At 37.1% G+C, this 10,423-nt stretch overlaps 1 pseudogene; it reads left to right on the top strand.

The window, feature by feature from the left end:
- The first annotated feature begins 9,383 nt into the window (after window positions 1-9,383).
- On the top strand, window positions 9,384-9,920 carry LOC101411847 (large ribosomal subunit protein uL11-like; annotated as a pseudogene).
- Window positions 9,921-10,423: the final 503 nt, after the last annotated feature.

Here is a 10,423-nt window from a genome sequence, read left to right as displayed (position 1 = left end):
ATTGATAGGAAAGGACATCGGGCCATGGATAGAAAGAGCATAAACAAATAATGACCTACAGAAGAGGTAAACACATGGTTACTAGTTGATGTACTAGAAGAAAATTATTAAGAATTGTGAATTTGTAGCTTTCAAATTAATAATCTCCGCTGTTTTAGCCTAGAATTGTGAATGATTAACTTGTCCTTTGTCCTTTAGAATATTATAATGCTGCTCTGCAGGCAACCCCCTCTCCTATTAACTAAAAACAAATGTTTAGAAGGAGTAAGTCAACAGATGTGATATTTACACGTCCTGTTTTTATCCCCTGTAAAATTAAAAGCTAAAAATTTTGATGGTTTTGTTCAGTATACCATAAATAGAATAAAACGAAGACCCCCAGAGACACTACATCTCTTCTGCAGAGGGCTGGTCACTCCCCACCAGATGGATTCCATTACTTTCTATGAAGTCATTTCTCACGAGTTGCAAGGCTCATTGAAATTCTGAGGTTTGGAACCCTTTAAAAGGGATAGCTCCTAAACTGCTGGTTGAGGTCTCAACCAGGAGGGGACACTCTTCCTGGACCTGATTTTCCAATCAGGACTCTGATCTGCTGCAAAGGGATTTCCTGGCATCGTGAGAGATCAGATGTGTTTTCCCCCGATTTGGTTGTATATACTTTCACTCTTTCCTATGTCTTTAACTGATTAATTTCTTTTGTAATTGCTCAATTGCCGTAATCATTTGATATAACCACAAACTCATTTGATGAAATAAAGTTGTCTTTGCATAGCATTTAGAGTTTCTACCTCTTACTTAGCAGATCACTAGTGAATGGCAATAATATTGTATTGCCTTTCTTACTACGTAACTCCAATTTTTACTTCATGCATGTTCAAAAATGCAAATGCATAAAAAGTAATAGCAAATCTATGGTTTTCAGCATATATTGTATAAAGCAGTATTTGTAACAAGGACAAAAAAAACATAGGGAGAGGAGACATGTAGGAACATTGACTGTGTATGCTATTGAACTTAAGTTGGCATCAAGTCAAATGTGATTGTAATAGATTTAAAATATCAAATTTAAGTCTCATGTAACCATACAGAAAATACCTGAAAATATGCAAGGAAGGAAATGAGATGGTACTCAAATGGTACATTGCAAAAATGAAATAAATAGGAAAATAGCCATTAACAGAAGGATTGAGGGAGACAAGTATAAGACTCATAAAGACCAAATAGTAAAATGGCAGAGAAATGCCAACAAATGAGAAGACCTAGATAAAATGGACAAATATCTAGAAACACACAAACTGACTATATTGACTCAAGAAAATATAGAAGATATCAACAGATAAATTACAAGTAAACGGATTTGAATCAATAATCAAATACCTCCCAACAAATAAAAGGTCATGACCAAGGGGCTCCACTGGTGAATTTTATCAAACATTCCAAAAAGAATTAATACCAATCCATTCAAACCTCCAAAAAACTGAAAAAGAAAGAACACTCCCTAACTCATTTTACGAAGCCAAAACCTTTCTAATACCAAAGCCAGTTGGTTCCACAATAACAGAAAATTATAGACCAATATTCCTTATGAACATAAATGGAAAATACTCAGCAAAATACCAGCAGACTGAAACCAACAGAATTATACATTAAAAGAATTATTATAAGAATTATTTTAAAAATAAGTGATTTTTATGTAGGTATTTGAAGGAAATTCTACTTCAAAAAATGAATTAATGTACTCTCTATGAATGGAATAAAGGGGAAAAAAAACATGATGATCTCAATCAATGCAGAAAAGGCATTTCACAAAATCCAACACTTCCTCTTGATTTAAAAACAAACAAAAAAAAAACACAAAACAGCAATAAATACTTAAAAACCTGAAATAGAAATAAGCTTGTTCAACATGATATAGGACATATGAAAAACTTACAAATAATTTCATACCCAGTGGTGAAAGACTGAAATATTTCCCTCTAAGATCAGGAATGATTCAAGTATGCACACTCTCACCTTGTATTCAACATCAGGCTAGAAGGTCTGACCAGAAAAAAATAGGCAAGAAAGAGAAATAGAAGCCATTCAAATAGAATATTATATGTAGAAAATTCTGAAAAAGCCATAACAAAGCAACTAGGTCTAATAGTCAAACCCACCAAAGTGACTGAGTATGAGATTAACATGTAAAAATCATTTGTGTTTCTATATACCTGAAAAGAACAATCTGAAGAGGAAATCTGGAAAAACTTTCCATTTACATTAACAACTAAAGGAATTAAATATATAGGAATCAATTTAACCAACTATGTAAAGGATTTTTACAGGAAGTCCTTGGAAGGAGAGTCTGTGTTCATAGATTGGAAGACTAAATATTCTACTCTTAAGATATCAATTCTACCCAAAGCAATTTATGGAATCAATGCAATCCCAATCAATTTTTTGAAAGCCTCCATTGCAGAAATAGAAAAATTAATCATCAAATTTATATGAAAGAGTAAGATTGTAAGGGACCCTGAAAAGCTAAAACCAGCTTGAAAAAGAATGAAGCTGGAGCCCTCACCCTTTCCAATATTAAAACATACCACAAAGTTACAGTAATCAAAACAGCATAGCACAGTGCTTTCCGCCTAGAGGATCCCACACCAAATCTTGGTGTGTATTTCTATCTTTCTCTTCCAGTTCTCAATAAGCTCTGTTCTCGCCCCCATTTACCAACTTAATTCTTTTTACTGGCCTAACTAAAACAAAAACCAAAAACCAAAATAACAGCATGATACTAGCAAAGGGAAGACATATTCCAATGAAATTAAATTGAAAATTCAGAAATAAAACATCATATCTCTGGTCACTTGATTTTTTAAATTATTTTTAATGATACATTACATAAATGTTACATAAAAAATATAAGGGATTCCCACACTTCCCCATTTTCCCACATTGACAGCATCCTTCAGTACTGAGGTATATTCATTGCAATAGAAGAACACATTTTGGAGCATTGCCACTAATTGTGGATTAAAGTTTACATTGTAATTTACATTCTCTCCCACCCAATTCTGTAGGTTATGGCAAGATATATAATGGTCTGTATCTATCATTGTAATGTCATTCAGGACAATTCCGAAGTCCCAAATTACACCTGTTTTTCCCTCCCCCTCCTCTCAGAACCTCTAGTGGCCACTGCCTTCACATCAATGATAAAAGTTCTTCCATTGCTAGAATCACAATAAGTCTAGAGTAGAATACCAGTAAGTCTACTTTAGTCCATAGTCCATTCCTCAATCCTGAGGATTCTGGGATGGTGATTTTTGACAAGGCTGCCAAGTGTACTTCTGAGACAAGAATAGTCTCTTCAACAAACAGTGTTGATCAAACAGTATATCCATATGTAAAACAATGAAGGTGGACTTCTACCTCACACTTATAAAAAAAAAATTCAAAATGGATCAAAGATCTAAATATAAAAGCCAGAACCATAAAACTTCTAGAAGAAAACAAGGAAAGCATCTTCAGGACCTTGTGTTTGACAATGATTTTTTAGACTTTACATCCAAAGCAGGAGCAACAAAAGAAAAACAAAAAATAAATGGACCTCATCAAACTTAAAAACTTTTGTGCATCAAAGGACTTTGTCATGAAGGTAAAAAGACAGCCTACTCAATGGAAGGAAATATTTGGAAATCCTATATTCACTAAGGATTTAATATCCACAGTATATTTAAAAAAAAAAAAAACCAAAGACCTTCAACTCAACAACAAAAAGATAAAAAATCCGGTTAAAAATGGGCAAAAGAGTTAAACATTTCTCCAAAGATGTTTAAATGGCCAATAAAGACAGTAAGATGACATTTCATACCCACTAGAATGGTTACTATTAAAAAAAAAAAAGGAAAATATCAAGCATTGAAGAAGTTTGTGGAAAAATAGAACATTCATTCATTTTTGGTGGGCAAGCAAAATGTACAGCAGCTCTGGGAAACATTTTGGCAGTTCCTCATAAAGTATAGACTTATCATATGACCCAGCAATCCCACTTCTAGGTATATAGCCAACACAATGAAAGTAGGGATCTGAAGAGATATTTACACACTAATTTAAAAAGCAGCATTATTCAAGACTGTCAAACGATAGAAGCAACCCAGTGTTTATCAATAGAGGAATGGATAAAGAAAATGTGCCATATGCATACAATGGGAAATTAGTCAGCTGTGAAGAGGGATGAAGTTCTGATATAGGTTACAACATGAATGAACCTTGGAGCCATCATGTTGAGTGAAATAAGCTAGACATAAAATGGCAAGTATTCGAGGTTCTCACTAATAAGAAATAATTAAAATAAGCAAATTCATCAAGTCAGAAACTAGAATACATGTTACCAAGGGTCAAAGTTTGGGGGAAGGAAATGGGGAGTTAATATTTAATTGGCATAGTTTCTGTTTGGGGTAATGGGGAAATTTTAGTAATAGATAGTGGTGATTGTAACACAACACTGTGGATGTAATTAACACTACTGAATAATCTATTTGAATGCCATTAAAAGGGGAACTTTTAGGCTGAATATATTTTACTAGAATATTTTTTTTTTAAACCCATAAGACTGCACAACACAAACAGTAACAGTTAACACTAATGGAAACTGTGCACTACAGCTAATGGTATAATTATAATAATATTGTTTCATCAGATGTAACAAAGGCACCACACTAATGAAGGTTTTAATAATATGGAAAATAATGTGTGCAAGGGGGAATAGGGGAATTCTGTATTTTCTGCATAATTTTTCTGTGTACCTACAACTTATTTAATAAAAAAGTTAAGGACAAAGAAATAAGGTATATTAAGTTACATTCTGGAGGTTTTGGGGATTCAGGGAAATGGAAGTGTAGGGATGCAGAAATTCATGAATTCAGAAGGATCAGCCACCTACTATGCCCTATAATGCCCTAGGCAGAGAGATTTCTCTAGGGTCTCAAGGCTTCCTGACATCTGGGAAGATGTCTTATTAGTCTGTATTAGTCTGCCAGAGGGACACTGATGCAAAGTACCAGAAATCTGTTGGCTCACAGTCCCAAAGCCATGGAAAGTCCAACTCACAGAATTATAAGAGGTATTTTCTCACCAAAGTCAGCTGCCAAGTGTTGAAGCAAGATAGTGGGCAATTTCAGCCTTCCCTTCTAGGCTTCATCTTCCTCTTGAGCAGGGTTCTTAACCTTTTATGTTCCATAGAACCCTATGCTCTTTTGTACCTTTTGAATTTTAAATCACATAAATGTATTATCTTTAAAATATATATATTTAAAACTTTAAGAGATTAAAAATAAAAGGAGGAGGGAGTGGATGTGGCTCAAACAGTTGGGTGCCCACTTCCCACATGCACAGTCCTGGGTTTGATTCCAGTGCCTCCTAAAGAAAGAACAGACAATGAATGGACCCAATGAGCAGAGACAATGAGCAGACCCAATTAGTAGAGACAACGAACAGACACAATGAGCAGAGACAATGTGTGGACACAATGAGAAGAGACAAAGAGCAAACAATGAGCAGACAACAAGCAGTCACAGTAAGCAGACAATGAGCAGACAGATGAAGAAGCCATTTTTGGGGGAGTGAAAGGAGATCACTATAATCTCTACAGATATTGAAACTCTGTAAAAATAATTCCAGTGCAATAATATGAAAATTTAGAAGAAATGGACAATACCTTGGAATATATAGCAGGTCAAAACTAAAAGATTTAACCCAAATATTACTAAATCTTAAAAACTTGAATTTTTAAAAATTTCTCCCCATTCCTTTGCCCCATTGTCTGCTATCTGTGTCCATTCACTGTGCATCCTTTTGTGTCTGTTGTGTTCTCATTAGGTGGCTCCAGGAACTCATCCTGGGACCTTCCAGAGTGGGAGAGAGGCAATCATTCTCTTGCATCACCTCAGCTCTCTAATTCATTGTATCTCATATTGTCTCTTCTCTCTGTGTCTTTTTTGTATCTTCTTGCTACATCAGTTCTCCTTGTGGGTGGCACCACTCCTGGGTGGACTGCACTCCTGTGTGGGGTGGCACTCCTTATGCAGGGGGCATTCCTTGTGCATGACAACACTCCACATGGCTCAGCTCACCACCCAGGCCAGGAGGTCCTGGGTATTGAACCCTGGACCTCCTTTATGGTAGGCAGAAGCTCTATCTGTTGAGCCACATCTGCTTCCCTTGAATTGGTTTTTATAAAATTCCCCACAGGGAAAATTCCATACCCAGATGGCATCCCTGGTCAACTCTATTAAATATTTAACTAAGAAAATAATACCAATTCTATACAAAATCTTCCAGAAGAGGGGAAAATAAAAATTCACATAAAATACTTTTATTTTTTATTTATTTTTTAATTATAAAGAATCTTTATATTACATAAATGTTACATAAAAAGTCTGGGAGTTTCCCATATACCCCACCCCCTCCCTCTGCCACACTCTCCCACATTAACAACATCTTTCATTAGTGTGTACATTTGTTAAAATTGACAAGCACATATTGAAATTCTGTTACTAACTGGACAGGAGTCTACACTATACTTCACACTCTGGCCCAGACAATTTTGTAGCTTATGACAAAATATGTAATGGCCTGTATCCATCAATGTAATGTCATGTGGGACAATTCCAATGCCCTGTAAATGCTCCCATATTACACCTATGCTTCCCTCTCCCTCCCCTCAGAAACTTTGGTGACCACTGCCTTTATAACAATGATAAAATTTCCTCCATTGCTAGAAAAATATTGTCTATAATAGAATACTAATAAGCTTACTCTAGTCCATTGTTCATTCCCCAATCTTGAGGATTTGGGGATGGTGATGCCCACTCTGTTTTTAACTGAGTAGGGGGTTTAGATCCTATGGGGCAGAAGGATGGGGCTATCTTGCTTGCATTTGTAGACACTCTCTCTTTCTTAGGATGGGTCATGTCCATCATCATCTTGTTAGCTGTCCTGGGTGAGTCCAATGAACTGGAGAGTAGATTATGCTACTTTGCTGGGATTCAGGGATCAACTGGCATATGAATGAAACAAAGATTTAAGTCTGGGACATATATTTAACAAGTATAGTGCTAACTATAAGTTCAAATAAAAGGGATAGAAGGGCCATGTTCAGGGAAATCATAAATGAGTCACTCTGTTACAGTAGGGATCAAAAGTTCCACAGTAAGTCCCACTGACAGGGTGCTGAATTCCTGATCTTGTCTGCCTCTGCTTATAGTGTCTGGATGTCTCTAGAGCCCTCAGGAGCCCCACATCTGAGACACTGTATATTGTCGCAGTCAATGGGATCCTGCTGAGAACATGCATAAGCATAACCTCTGGAATGACCTCCCAACTCACTTTGAAATCTCTTAGCTATGAAAACTCATTTGTATTTAATATTCTCCCCTTTGGTCAAGGTTTTTATCCAGATGCATTGCTAGTTGGTGCTTGATAATAAACCCTTGGTGCCACAGAGGCTCAACCCTGGGAGTCATGTCCTATGCCAAGGGGAAGTTAGTGTGTTTATATGCTGAGTTTGGCTTAGAGAGAGGCCATATTTGAGCAACAAGGATGCTTTCAGGAAGTAACATTTAGACAATATATCCCAGGCTAAGTTTCAATTTCACAAGAAAAGGTTCATAAGTACAATCATCAATATCAAGGATTGGTGTAATGGTCTGTCTTCCTTCATTAGACACTGCCCTTGTACTATGGGGATTCTTGCATCCTATCAGAAAATGTAGCAGGAATTTCCAGAATGGGAATTCAATATACTTTTAGTAATTTTGTGGGTCTCCACCCACAGAAACAATGCCCCATGAACACTTGAACATATTCATATGCTTTAGGTGCATACCCCAGGTTCAATCCTCCCCACACATGCCCCCATCACCTCGTACCAGTGACCCTTTCCTGTCACAGTTGTGACCCTTCTGTGATCCAAAATCTCTCCGAAAATGAAGTCAACAAAATAATCAAATAAAATTAACAAGAAAATTGAAATAATAATAATAGTTTTAAAGATAACAAAATTAAAAATTAAAAAATTGAAATTATATAAAAATTTTTTAGAGATTATGTCTTTCTTCACTGTAAGATTTGTTGTCCAGTATGTACAGTGACATTTTCTTCTGTATATTCCCCAGTGTCTTATTTTTTTCATTTTATCTTCAAGGAAGCTTGAGGTTACAGAAAAGTACACATAAAAATTATAGGGGATTTCAATGTACCCAACTCCCTCCCCTTTTTCCACTCTTCCCTATTAATAGCATTTTACATGCGGATGGTACATTTGGTACAATTAACATACAAATATTGAGGCATTGATACTAACCATGGTCAATGTTTTACATTATAGGTTACATTTTGGATAGTATACTTTCCTAGGTTTTGACAAAATTTAAAATGGCCTATATCCATTATTGCAAATCATGCAGAACAATTCCAATGCCCTAAAAATATCCTATGTTCCATCTATTCAAGTCTTTCCTCCCTTTCTCCTCAGAACCTACAGCAACCACCAAGTTTCAAGCTTTGAAGAATAAGATTCATAGTTACTTGTAGTAATATTGAAAGCTTGACATATTCATCTGTTTTCTTTTCCTAAGCTTCTGCCTATGTTCTCAAGGAATTCTGGTCCCTCTAATTGAGAAAACAGCAGGATTCCCACAGCAGGATCCCCCAGGGTGGGAGCCCAATATTTTCTTGTTTATCGTGCGGATCTCCACCCATGGAGATAACACACTATGACAAAATGAACATTTGCGTATTCCGCAGAAGTTTGCCCTAGGTGCACCCTATTCCGTATTTCCTCCCATATCCAGCACCCTACATCAATAGCCCTCCCCTGCCATATTTGCCAAAAGAAAATTCCCAATAGTGTAGTTTTAATCACAGACATGCAAATCCCCAGAGTTTACCTACTCTTTCCACCAACCCTTCCCCCCAGTTTCATAGATAGTCCAACCCAACAGCCCCACGCTACATCCCCTCACAGACCAGCACTGCCATATCCAGTTTTATTACTGTACCATTGTCATGCCCATCCACTGCCCAACACACCCTTCTACCTTATCATAGATATTACCCATATGGGCATTGGCTCACAGCCCTCTACTCCTTTTCTGTCTCCTGGAAACTATCTTCTAGACTCTACCTCTGTGAGTCTGCTCAATAGCTTAAGTCCTAATTATCTATCTGATAGGGGCCTAATATCCAGCATATATAAAGGAATCTTACATATCAAAAATAATAATAAAACAATCTATTTAAAAAACGGACAAGCGCTTTCGGCTTGGAGGAGGCCAGGGTGCAACTTTCTTCCCTCGTCCCGCATCCGGGTTCATCCGACACCAGCCGCCTCCACCATGCTCCCCAAGTTCGACCCCAATGAGATCAAAGTCCAGTACCTGAGGTGCACCGGCGGGGAAGTTGGTACCACAACTGCCCCGAAGATCGGCCCCCTCGGTCTGTCTCCAAAAAAGGCTGGTGATGACATTGCCAAGGCAACTGGTGACTGGAAAGGTCCAAGGATTACATTGAAACTGACCATCCAGAACAGACAGGCCCAGATCGAAGTGGTACCTTCTGCCTCTGCCCTGATCATCAAAGCACTTAAGGAAACACCAAGAGACAGGAAGAAGCAGAAAAACATTAAGCACAGTGGAAATATCACTTTTGATGAGATCCTCAGCATTGCCTAACAGATGCAGCACCGATCTTTAGCCAGAGAACTCTCTGGAGAGTTAAAGAGATTCTGGGGACTGCCCAGTCTGTGGCTGCAATGTGGATGGCCGCCACCCTCATGACATCGTAGATGACATCAACAGTGGTGCAGTGGAATGCCCAGTTAGTTAAGAACTACAAAGGAAAATATTTCAATAAATGATGATTTCACAGTCAAAAAACAAATCAAAATAAAAACAAATAAATAAATAATGGACAAGAGATTTCAATAGACACTTTTTCAAAGAAGAAATACAAATGGTTAAAAAGCACATGAAAATATGTTCAACATCGCTAGCTATTAGGGAAATGCAAATCAAAACTACTGTGAGATATCATCTTATACCCATTACACTGTGGTCTATTAAAAAAACAGAATTGCCATTGTTGGAGAGAATGTGAAGGAAAAGGAACACTTATCCATTGCTGGTGGGAATGTAAAATGGTGTAGCCACTGTGGAGGACAGTTTGATGTTTCCTCAGGAAGCTAACCTCAGAAGTGCTGTATGATCCAGCAATCCCACTACTGGGTATTTATCCAGAAGAATTAAAAGCAGGGACACAAATAGATATATGCACACCAATATTCATAGCAGCATTATTCACTATTGTTAAAAGTTGGAAACAACCAAAGTGTCCATCAACAGAAGAATGGATAAGTAAACTGTGGTCTACACACACA

The sequence above is a fragment of the Dasypus novemcinctus genome, chromosome 5, assembly GCF_030445035.2.
Source record: "Dasypus novemcinctus isolate mDasNov1 chromosome 5, mDasNov1.1.hap2, whole genome shotgun sequence".
NCBI lineage: Eukaryota > Metazoa > Chordata > Mammalia > Cingulata > Dasypodidae > Dasypus > Dasypus novemcinctus.
The sequence above is the reverse complement of the archived record's forward strand: the minus strand, read 5'-3'. Positions and strand labels throughout refer to the sequence as shown.